The sequence below is a fragment of the Lissotriton helveticus genome, chromosome 5_1 (assembly GCF_964261635.1).
Source record: "Lissotriton helveticus chromosome 5_1, aLisHel1.1, whole genome shotgun sequence".
NCBI lineage: Eukaryota > Metazoa > Chordata > Amphibia > Caudata > Salamandridae > Lissotriton > Lissotriton helveticus.
The window spans coordinates 685,615,061-685,628,103 of record NC_136065.1 but is presented as its reverse complement, the minus strand read 5'-3'; positions in this window follow the sequence as shown (position 1 = coordinate 685,628,103).

The following is a 13,043-nucleotide window of genomic DNA, read 5'->3' as shown; positions in this document are numbered from 1 at the left end:
GCGATAACCAAGGTTAGCGCTACTTTTCTTATCGCTATTCTTGTTAGCGTGCCCATTGATAATTGGAGAAATGTCGGTTAGCGACAGTTCTCCAGTTCTTTTGAGCTGAACGCCCACTTTGCATCGCATTAGAGATGCAAACCTGTGCGTTACAGGAAAGAGCGCTAAAGCAAGGATTCACGCGGTAGCGTGACCTTGCTAATATTGCGATAAAATTATCGCTGGTTTTCGGCCGAAAATGGCTTCAAAAGCGTTGATAATTTATTATGGCTGCCTTGTTGATATGCCCCTTACTTTCTGACAGTTAGTGCAGTGAAGGAGAGGAAACGACCACTGCCTCTCCATCTGGGAGGGGCCGATGTGCATAAGATCTATGAAACCCTCATAGAGGTTGGTCCACCCAACACGTACACAACACTCAATAATGCCATCACTGCATATTTTAAACAATTCGCAAACCTGGACTACAAACATTTCCTTTTGCAGCAGGCACATCAGAAACCAGAGGAATCAGTGGATGCTCCAGTCATCACTGAAGAAGGCTCCTCAGCCCCATGAAATCAGGTGAGTGCTGATTTTGGAAGCCTTTCAAATGGCACTTTCATGCTCACCGTGATAGATGATTTATCCCGCTATTTTGAGGTAGAAATTGTACCCTTCACTTCTGTGTCTGAGTTGATGCCAAAGATGTAAAAAATTATAGCTACTCACGGCCTAATTGGGGAAATTAGCACTGACAATGGACCAACATTCAACTGCAGAGATTGGGCCGAATATCTGCAGTCCCGCAACACTAAGCACATGCACGTTACCCCAAGATGGCCTCAAGCTAACAGAGAGGTGGAAAGATTTGAAAGGACTGTAAAAAAGTAGTCTGTATAGCAAAAGTAGAAGGCAGGAATGTGGAAGGTGCCATCCCTGTGGGCAAATCAGATGACCCCACACTCCACCACTGGGCTAGCTCTCAGCAAGCTTTGCCTGGGAAGTACAATCAATGAGACAATTCCCCATCACCCAAGCTGGGTGGAACACCTGGATCCCCCAATAAATCAGACGTACGGGGAGCCCACAACAATGACTATACCTCCAGGAGGCGATGGGCAAAGCAACGTCAAATCCAGCAGGAAAATCTCACAGTGGTGCAGGATTGTCACTCTGCCTGAAAATTCCATTTACTAGTTGACCCGTCCCCGTGGGTGGTCACAGCTGTAAAGGGGACCATGGTCAGTGCCAACACAGGGACCGAAACAGTCACTCAGAAGGTTTCCCTGTTTAGGAAGGTGCATAGAACTCTTGGCAGTGATTCCTCAGGTCAACATTCTCCAGAGCACAGCCAGGCAGAGAACGAGGACTCATTCCCCGACTTCACTACTGTGAGAAGTTGGCCTGATATATAGTGCTCACTATTCTAGTGATCACTGTGTATCATACCAAACAACACTTATTGATGATTGGTTGTAAGTCAACCTGATAGACCAGCTATCCTAGTAGCATGGACACGTGCAGTCTTTAGGCTAAACTCTAGGGGGCGTGTTAAGCCAGCTGTTTTACCATCACATTTACCCTTTGAACACCAAGTGAAAGGACACCACACAAGTTGTTATGAAAATAAAAGTATATTTATTTATAACAGTACTACCCTGAACTCTTTATGAGTCAGGGAGCTAAGCACAACACAAAACTCTTAAAGAAATACTGAAAGTCGCACAATTTACACAAATGCCCGAGGGGCACGAAAAACCATATACTACAAAAGTGGAATGCGAAATTACTAGCAGGTAAGTACTACTCTCATGGACTTTAGAAACGCTAGGCCTACAATACTGAACCCTTAGATCAGAAGCAGGAGGCCTAGGGACGTCGTGTGCAGAGTGGGAACTCTCACGCGTAATGCGGGACAAAGTCTATGGATACTAGTAAATGCAAAAGTTAGTGTTCTCGGGCGAACCCGACTAGGTAGGTCAAAAACGAAAGTGGATCTAGACACTTAGAGAGTTGGTCTACGCTGGAGCACCGGGGTACTCGGTTTACCTAGCCCAGGGGCTGCGGCTGCATAGGGTTCAAGTGTCGTCGGATTTCTTCGTTGACGAACCAGGAGCCTGAAGTAAAAGTTGCTGGCAGGCGACCAGTGAAGATGTTCCGGGCTGATCCAAGGACTGGATCAGTTGAAGAAGAGTACCTGTAAGCAGAGGGGACCAAGTTCTGAATCACTAGCCAGTGATTAGGTGAGCACCAGGATGGCACCGGACGAGGTCACTCAGCCAGGTGAAGAGGTGACACTGGATTCTGCTGCTGCACGGACCAGGGCACTGATGTCGACCAGGCTGGAGGTCTGCGAGCTGTCCCACGTCGGATGTCTGCTGCTGGCGATGCTGGATCCGTTGAAGGAGGCAACAAGCCTTGGCTAAGGCAAGTCCACGTGGAGACACAAAATGGCGTCTGGGGTGGACCAGGAGGGTCCGAGGAAGTAACCCTTCAAGAGGAGACAAGGGCCAGTCTAGAGGAGCTAGACCAGCGGTGAAACAAACGTAGGACGTCATCTGGAGGGTCACTAGCCAACGGGCAAGTGACCGGACAACGTGGCAAGCAACACAGAAGCAAAAGGGCCCCACGCAGATCTGGTGGATGCTGGGGGGCTGGGCTTTGGTGCTCGTGCTGCTTGGGGTTGGGGCTTCTCTTACCCCAGTGCACCCTCTCGAGGGTCCCTCGGTGGTCGTGCTGGTTCAGTGTCGTGCTGGTTCTGCTGGTCGCCGGGTCCTCTGGTCTCGTCGCACCTACGATTCTCAGCTGTGCTGTAGAGGCAGGTTGAGGTCAGAGAGGGCAGGGAGTCCGGGTCACGTCGAGCTGGGCAGTCTGGTTCCGGAGGAAGGACGTTTCAGCAAACCGCAAGATACTTAGGTGGTGCCTGCTGCTGCAGGGTGACTACTCCTTAGTCACAAGGGAGAAATCTTGAGAAGAAGTCTTGAGTTCCTTTCGTGGAAAGTAGTTTCAGGATTCAAAGATGATCTAATTTGGAAGGGGGCCTGCTCCTACCTTTATCCTGAGAAAGGGGGCTGGCACGCGACTAAGTCCTGCCCTATGGGTGGGACTAGGAGGGGGGTGGTTACACCCCTCTCCTTTGTCCGGTCTCTCCCCAGCTCAGGGGCTGGTGTGCCCCAGGAACTGGTTTGAGCCGGCATATGCACAGTGAGCACCGGGGTGCCACTTGCAGTCACCTTCCTTTCAGCCTTGCCTACCTGGGATACACAAAATCCTGTCTGGGATGGTGCTGGCACCGCCCCTGACAGGAAACCCTTTGTCCAGGCCTCCGTTTGCTGGAAGGACTCCCAGCAGCAGGAGGGCAGACTTGTGTCTCGGTGGCAGCATCCATTTTGTGGAGCTGAGGCTGTGTTTAACTTTAACCGGGGTTACAGCTTCCAACATGTCTTCTCCCTCTCGAGGGGTGGAATGCTACCCCCATCGCCAGAACTGGCGAGGGGGTAGTATTCTAAAGCGTATGACACCTTACACGACATGTTTAGATAATGTCAGACCAAAGTTACCATAACCGCGAGGATTATAAGGCACTTAAGAGTATATGGTCTGACGCAATCATGGAAACGGCTAAGGGATAGATCCCGAAGGCCGCAGACAGGCTCAGCTCATGCCAGAGCACTATCTCACACGATTCCAAGCACTCTACCTCCAGGATTGTTAAGGCATGCCATAGGAGTGACTGATAGGAGATTTGTGCGCCCATTTTAGGTTTAGATATAGGTATACTATATCTAAAGCAAAGGGTGATTACACCACCTTGCTCCCAGCTGTCAAGCAGCCAGTTGTGTCAGTTTTGGATGGCCAGCCAGGGGTGGCATAATACATGCTTCAGCCCCTGGTAGGCCCTGGGTACACCTATGCCCTGGATACCTAAGGCATACTGTACAGGGACTGATAAGGTGACTCAGTATCCAATCAGATATGTACCTAGGGTACATGGAATCCATTTTAACAGAGAGAGCAGTGGGCCTGGGGTCCTGAATAGCAGGGCCCCAGGTCAACTAAGTCAGAAAAGCAGCAAAACACTAGGCAAAAAAGTTGGGGGCAACCATAGTCAGGGATCTACCTTCCTACATAACCCCCCCCAAAACGAAAGGAGATAAGGCTATCCTTGACTAGGTAAGCCTATATTGCCTAAGTGGCCATATAAGGAAGTACCAGCACTGGCATGGTTACCCCCTATCTCATGGTCCACTAAGCAATCCCTCACCCTAAGGGTGTCTGAGGGTCTCCACCATAGGGAATCTCTACCTGTGGTGTGTTTTGGCAAAGTAGAAGGCTGGTGCTGAGATGGAGTACTGAAGTGAGGCTCCACTAATTTTGGGCTCAGCTTCCTCCAATCATTATCCACCATAGAGGCCTTTCTTTCCAAGACTGAGTTGTGTTGAGCTCTCAGGGTCAACCTCTGGCTACCTAAAGCTGGAGGTTGGGTCCCTCTGTTTGGCTTACTGGAGGGACAGGTCAAGTTTGGGGCCCTTAGGTCCCAGGTTTGGCTGTGCCCAACAGTATCCGTCTGGGGGAGGTCCCTAGCTAATTTTAAGGGGGATCCCTCAGGAGTTTGTTTTATTTTCACTTGGCTAGGACTACTAGCTTCAGTGCCCTTAATCTGCTGATTGGGGAATTCTTTTGGACAGGGGGCCCTTTGGGGTCCACCACTGGCCTCCCTGACCTCTACAGCCCTGGGCTGACTGAGGCAGGGTAGAGAGGGGCAGGTTACCTGCTCCAGACTGGGTCCCACCTTGGAAGGGTCCACTGACATCAGGGGTTCTGCCAGGCTAGGCCTGACTTCCTCTGGGGCAGTTTCTTCACAAGGGGTCAGATCAGTTCCCTGAGGAGGCTGATCCTTTCCTAAAGTCTGGTGGGAGGGAGATTTCTCTTCCTCCTCAATGCTCTCTGTCTGAGTGGAGTGATCCATAATTTCAGGCTTCACAACACTATTATCTGTCTGAGTTTGAGCTGTGGCCATCACAACTCTCCCAACCTTTTCAGGAGGGGACTCAGTTTGGGTATGGGCTGTTACCATCACAGCCTTGCCAACCTGTTCTGGGAAGGAATTTGTCTGAGATTGGGCTGTATTCAAAACACAGGAGCTTAGAGGGTAAAGCTAGTCATAGGTCGCCCTCCACTCATCATATCACATACAAAAACAAGACCTAGACCTGTTTAGGCACATAAAGATCTATCCTTATATTCATGGGTATACCAATTTCTGCAACAATATTGCATCAAACAACTCCCTTATTTTTAGTTAGTTAGGGTAGTTGGTATAGCCCTGGATGGTGCCTCTTTTAACAAAACGCCCGTTCCAAAAATTAGATCAGTTGTGAGACATAAACACTCATACACCTTAGTGTCATCTGTGCAACATAAATGACAAAAAAATGTGAGTGAGAGCGAGAAAACACCTCACGGGCGCACCACCATCGGGAACCTGGCTGGTACTCACCAGGGTTGCCCTGTTCTCATCATCGGTGTTTTCAAGCTCAGAAAGGAAAGGAGAAAGTGTCCAAAACACAAAGAAAGATTTGTGTAAATAGAATATGCAGTGGAAAAGGAAGATCAAAGAACTAGTGATCTACAAAGAATCCAACAACGTGTAAAAACACAACATGTAAAAACACAAAACACACGTCAACACAAATAAATCACTTTATTATTTTGCTTGTGTTGGGTGTGAGGATCTAAAAATAGTAAGTGAGGTCACTACCTATCCAACCACCACTACTATTGTACTTGCCGACATGTTTCATTGCCATATAGACATTCAGGCAATTTCTTCAGGGCGTCATAAATTTTAGTGCCACTGCATACTGACCATATTAGTCTGCACAACCTTTAACGGCCATTTCGCTCGTACCGGCCACTGGATAGCTATTTAATGAACCTGTAATTACAGTGTTCATAGAGGGATTTCCCCGTCGATTTACAGTATGGTGGAAAGCCTCTGCCGTGCACTCAACTAAACACGGGCTGAGTGCACGGCAGAGGCTTTCCACCATACTGTAAATCGACGGGGAAATCCCTCTATGAACACTGTAATTACAGGTTCATTAAATAGCTATCCAGCGGCCGGTACGAGCGAAATGGCCGTTAAAGGTTGTGCAGACTAATATGGTCAGTATGCAGTGGCACTAAAATTTATGACGCCCTGAAGAAATTGCCTGAATGTCTATATGGCAATGAAACATGTCGGCAAGTACAATAGTAGTGGTGGTTGGATAGGTAGTGACCTCACTTACTATTTTTAGATCCTCACACCCAACACAAGCAAAATAATAAAGTGATTTATTTGTGTTGACGTGTGTTTTGTGTTTTTACATGTTGTGTTTTTACACGTTGTTGGATTCTTTGTAGATCACTAGTTCTTTGATCTTCCTTTTCCACTGCATATTCTATTTACACAAATCTTTCTTTGTGTTTTGGACACTTTCTCCTTTCCTTTCTGAGCTTGAAAACACCGATGATGAGAACAGGGCAACCCTGGTGAGTACCAGCCAGGTTCCCGATGGTGGTGCGCCCGTGAGGTGTTTTCTCGCTCTCACTCACATTTTTTTGTCATTTATGTTGCACGGATGACACTAAGGTGTATGAGTGTTTATGTCTCACAACTGATCTAATTTTTGGAATGGGCGTTTTGTTAAAAAAGGCACCATCCAGGGCTATTCCAACTACCCTAACTAACTAAAAATAAGGGAGTTGTTTGATGCAATATTGTTGCAGAAATTGGTATACCCATGAATATAAGGATAGATCTTTATGTGCCTAAACAGGTCTAGGTCTTGTTTTTGTATGTGAGATTGGGCTGTGACTGGCACAGCTCTCCTGACCTGTTCAGGGAGGACATCTTGGACTGGGGCTATCACTGCCCCACTAACCTTACCATGGAGGTTTACCATTTTGAAATGGGTTTCTTGCTCTACCTCAGCCCAGGCTGAGATCTCTAAATCATTCCCCAGTAGGCAATCTACAGGCAAGTTTGATGACACTGCCACTCTCTTGGGGCCAGTGACACCTCCCCAGCTGAGATTTACCACTGCCATGGGATGATCTCTCTGCACTCCACCACTATTGGTCACCTGGTATGTGGCTCCAGGTAAAAGTTGCCTTGAGGGGACTAGGTTCTCAGTCACCATGGTGATGCTAGCCCCTGTATCTCTATAGGCCTCAACTTTTATACCATTGATGAGGGGCTCCTGTCTGTACTTGCTCAAAGTGTTGGGACAAGCAGTGAAGTTGGCAAACCCCATGCCATCTTCACAGACAAGAGTATCTAAGTCAGGGGACCTGGTTAGGCCAGAGTCCCCAGGAACTCCCAAAGTAAATGCACCCAAATTCTTGGGGGCACTCCCACCACCTGGGGGATTACTACTAGTAGTAACAGGGGGCTTGGGAATGTTACTTGGGGGTATGTTCTCCTTATTGGGGTTCTTTGGGTAACTGCTGTCAGTTTTCCAATGACCCACCTGCTTGCAGGTTTGGCAATAAGGTTTCTTCTGGGTATTGGAAGGATTCTGGGACCCACCCCCCTCAGAGGATTTTTGGGGCCCTGATGTGGTTTGATCTGTAGATTTATTCCCACCCTTCTCTTGAGGCTTGGTTGATTCCTTCTTCTGGTCACCACCTTGGTTCTTAGGCTTAATCCTGGTTCTGACCCATTTGTCTGCCCTCTTACCCAATTCTTGTGGAGAGGTCAGATCAGAGTCTACCAGGTGCTGGTGTAATAACTGGTTCTGACAATTATTTAAGACTTGCTCTCTCATAATAAGATTATACAATCCTGTGAAGTCAGTAACTTTACTACCCAGTAGCCAGCCTTCCAAAGCCTTAATGGCACAATCAACAAAGTCAGCCCAATCCTGAGACTGTCAGTCAGTCAGTCAGAATATCTTTATTCGACTTTTTCCAAGTCATACAAAGAAACAAACACACGAAAACATCACATAAAATACATGTTCCATGATTATCTTAAAAAAGGCAAACATGCTGTACAATTAGAAAAGCTATATACATAATTAAAATGTATTTACATTTCATATCAAAAGGAACATTGTGAGACCCTTACTTTTGAGGTGAGATTTGGCCGGCAGCTTTCGCCCTTGCTGCGGCCACCAAAAAATTAGCAGTGCAGAAAGAAATGCGAGGGTTTGACAGAAGTTGTAAAAAGAGCAGCGCCGGGCGCACCTGTGTGAAGCCGGCTTCTTTCAGGATTGGCAACAGATATTTTTTCCTCTGCTCATGGTACAAACTGCAAAACATTATAAAATGCATTGTGTCCTGCACTGAAAAATGATCGCAGCTACAAGGGGGGGCTAAGTCTGGTTTCTGCCAGCTCTTAAAAGAACCTAAACAAAGATGTAACAGGTTAAATCTGAGCTTAGTTAATAAAAACCTGTGGTAAGGGAAAGTAACGAAACTGAGGTAAGGTGCGAGCGAGGATGTGCTAACCAGGAGGCTATGAGCCCTCACTGTGGGTTTCATCAATTCGTAAGCCTCTCGGCGAACTTCCTTCCTTTCCTTAAAGGACTTTTTTATATAATCTATGTCCTGGACCCTAATTTTCTCAGGGGATGAAAAAAGTTCAGGGCGGCCCAAATCTGAAAAAGATTTGGCCAGGTACGACAGCCAAGGAATGCTGCTGTATTTATCAAGCGCTAGTACGTCATGTAAAATTCTATGGTTTAAAGGGAGGTCTTCATTCAGCCACATTTTCAACCACAGGGTCAAAGGGGCTAGGCTCAATATATCTGACAAATAGGGTAAGCCCACCTCTTTGTGGACAGAGTACGTTGGGGTTGACTGCGGTACAGAGAGCAGGGATCTGATAAATCTGTTTTCTGCTCTCTGGATAGGGTCAAGATTTACATACCCCCACAGGGGGGACCCATACAATGCAATTGCCACAGGCTTACTCTTATAGATTTTTAAAAGAGCCTCCATGGGCCTAGCTCCTAGCTTGCCAGCGAAGCCCAAGAGCGCTGAGGAAGACCTGATTACAGCCAATCTCTTTGCTCTTATCTGTGGGCCCCAAGATCCTTTCTGATCGAACAAGATGCCCAAATAGGGGAATGTGGTTACCTTAGAGACAGGGACCCCTCTGCAAAAAAATGTTTTGTGTCGTTTTTTGGTGCACTCGCGCCCCATTACCATCGTATGTGACTTAGAGACGTTAACCTTAAGGTCCAGATTATCCATGAATGAACCAAAGGCATCCAAAAGGAGCTGAAGGCCAACGCCAGTTCGAGCGATCAACACGGCATCGTCCGCATACAGGAGTGCCGGAATTTGGACACCTCCTGCGCTTGGAACATCCGCTACCTGGGACCGCAGATGTTCTCCCAAGCCATTGATATAGATGGTAAAGAGCAAGGGGGCTAATATACAGCCTTGCCGGACCCCCTTTAAAGATTTAAACAATGGGGTGCATCTGCCATGATTTGTCACTCTAACAGCTGCAAAAAGCTCCTGGTGCATAGACGCCATGAACATAACCAGGGCTTCATCAATACCCATCTCCAACAAAATCGACCATAGTTTTGTTCTATTGACGAGGTCGAAGGCCGAGGAGAGGTCCATGAAGGACAGAAACACGGAACCCTCCTTGGCCACAGTATATTTAGAGATAAGTAAATGCAGATTGATACATTGTTCAATGGTCCCTTTTCTCTCTCTAAAACCATATTGTAATTCAGACAGCCCACCACAGCCCTCAACATTCTCCCTCAATCTGGATAGAAGTACTCTGCCCAGGATTTTGACGGTTGAGTCCAGAAGAGATATGGGCCTATAACACGCGGGATCATCCCGCTGACCTTTGTTTTTGAAGATAGGGACGATGGTAGATGTAGCCCACGAGGCGGGGGCATGGTTGCCATTAACTGCATTGAACACATTTGACATGACCTCCGCCCACAGATTTGGAGAGTACATATAAAAGTCAGCTGGGACTCCGTCTGGGCCAGGTGCCTTGTGTTTTGTGGTTGCCAAAAGAGCTTTTTTCACTTCCTCGGGGTTAAAGATGATAGGTTGTACCTCCATGGTGGGCAGTGGGACCTCTTTGATTTCTTCTTCAACGCCCCCATAGACATTTTTAAAGTGAGACAGCCATTTTTCGTCAGTAATCACGCAGTCCATGGGTGCATTATTGTCATCAGAGAAAAAGGGCTGTTTGATAATATCCCAAAATCTCCTACTATCCTTCAACACTGCCGCTGAAAGAAGATTGTCCCAGGCCTCGCGTTTGATGGTATCCTTGCGATTCTTTATGGCTGTCTTATAGTTTTTCCTTCATCTGGAAATATCATCTTTAACCCTGGGAACATTTTTTAAAGCTACCAACAATTCTCTATGGGCACTCGAACATGCGGAATCAAACCAGCGCTTAATTCCTGGGTTTCCCTTTATAGGTTTTGCTAGTAGGTCCTTTGCCACCTGGACACAAATTGCCTCGTAAGCTGATACTATTTCTTTCCCTTGAGCGCCAGGTTTTTTACAGAGCTCTACATTATCTTTTATTTTTGGGAAGTTGGATGCATAAAAGTTTTCCGGGATCACTTTGGCCCATTTCACTCGTCTGTCCTTGTCAGTGGTCCTCAGGGGTTGTGCAGATATTGCTGAGGTTGGGGGTACCCCCATCTGAGCTCCCCAGGCCACTTCGAGTAATACGGGGTTATGGTCGCTATGATGACTTAACACAGTGCGATAGTCCGTGGTCCGGCCCAAGATGCCTTGTGAGACGAAGATGTAGTCTATCACTGTTCCATATTGGGTACCAGAAAAGGTTGGCATTCTTGGGCCCCAGTCGGGTTCGTGCAGGTCATAGTTAGCGAGTAGTTCTTCAAGCTCCTGCCCCTCTACAGAATGTTCAAAGTGAGGACCCTTTAAGGCTGCATCATCATCCTCGTTGACGCTACTTCCCTTACATGCTAGATTACATAAATGAATATTAAAATCGCCTAATAAAATAAACTCATAAGCAAACTGGATATTCTGAGATACTGAATATAAAATGCTATCTAGTTTAGCAATATTGCAACCTCTATAGTCACTATTCCCTGAGTTATAAAAATTGACATATAGGGTCCTGCTAATGTTATTGATCTCCCTTTCGACCATTAAGATGTTATCAGAGTCGGTACTAATCTGCCTATAGCTGCCTTTTAGGTCTAAGGAGAACAAAATAACCAAGCCGCCTTTGGCTCTACCCGCTCTGCTGGGAACTGCAGGTTTGGTAAAACTGGTGAACCCATCCCACCAAAAATTGGCGGATGTGTCCCAAGTTTCTTGCAGGGCAATGATGTGATGGTTTGAGATAAAACTCAACCAAGCATTATCCTGGCGTTTCGCATTTAAGCCTGCTATGTTCCAGCTTATGATCTTACAGGAGTCGGTAAGTGACCTAGGTTCATTTATCCCCTCCAAATCCCCCTCTGCTATATGAGGCGTTAGTGGTCCCTCATTAACTTCCCCTTGGAGGAGGCTCTGTACGTTCTCGCTATTTGGACTCGTCGCAGCGCAAGCCTCTATCCGATTTAAAGACCGGAGGTGGTCAAATTTTGGCGACTCTTGAGGTCCCGACGCTTCCATAAGATTAGGGTTACTATGGGGTTCGATAGTGTTATATCGACTACTCTTTGTTGATAGCGTGATCAGTGCCTCGTTTACTAGATCGGCTCCTACATTGAGTCAATCACAGGTGTTAAGGTCGGATAGAGGGCCATACCTATTTCTTGTGCCAAATCCCCACCCAAGGGGAGTAGCTACCTGGCCCTGGCCAAAAGCTGGCATGTTCCAAATGGGTTGAGGTGTATTTGGGCGTATCCTGAACTGATCATTTCTCACCGGATATATAAACCTATTGCCCTGTCCATGATGATCGTAACCCGGGCGGCTAGTGCCCCAGCCAATTAAACTAGGCTCATGTAGTATGGCGGGCCTGGTGTATGGCTCGTTCGGGTAGTTAGATCTAACTAAATCTGGGTTGGTTGTGGGCTGGAAGTGATCGTTAGAAAATCGAGGTCTAAAATCCCCTCCCCAGCTAGTGATATTAGAGGGTCTCTTAAAATTGGGGATATTGTGAATAGTTGCAATCTGTGATTTGCTATAGAAAAATTTAAGGGTGAGCGGGATTATGGAGCCACTGCGGCGTTGGGGTGGAAAGATATTAGTCAGAATATCTGGGAGGACCTCTGCATTGGCGAAATTTAATATTACACAATCCCCCTTAAACTTTTTTGGATTACTCCCAATCCATGGTACCCTCCTGGTCATAATGATATCCCCAGCCAGTTTGTCAATCCCTTGCTGTGCCATATGCATTTTATTAGTGAGCCAATGTAGCGCTTTGTCTTTCAGACCCTGGTTGGACTCTATTTTATCTTGTGTTAAAACAGGTACAATCCTGAGACTGAATTTTCTGGGTGTCCCTGAACAGCAACCTGTACTGCTCAGTGGTTAAGCCAAACCCATCAATCAGCATATTCTTCAGGACTTGGTAATTGTTAGCATCCTCAACTCTAGTAGTGAGGAGCTTATCTCTACCTTTGCCTTCAAAGGAGAGCCACAGTATAGCTGCCCACTGACTCTGGGGGATGCACTGGACAGTGCAGGCCCTCTCCAAAGCAGCCATCCATTTGTGGATGTCATCCCCTTGTTTAAAGGGGGGCACTATCTTACTCAGGTGTTTAGTATCTAAACTCCTTTCTTTATCTCTAGGGAGATTGCTGCCACCAGTGGGGACTATCCCACTCATCTGCTGCTCTCTAGCAAAGGCAAGCTTCTCTTTGGCCAGGGCAAGTTCTTCCCTTTCAATCCTTAGATTAGCCTGTTTCATCCTTGCTTCATGTACTCTTCTCTGAGGGGAAGTCAATCTCCTCTGGGGAGAAATCCTTCTCCTCTGAGAAGAGGCATTAGAGTGCAGAGATCTATTGGAGTCCCTAGAAGGAGATCTATCTCTTCTAACTCCAAGGTTAGGCCTCATTAGGGTCAGTACTGGGGGTCCCCCAGATCCT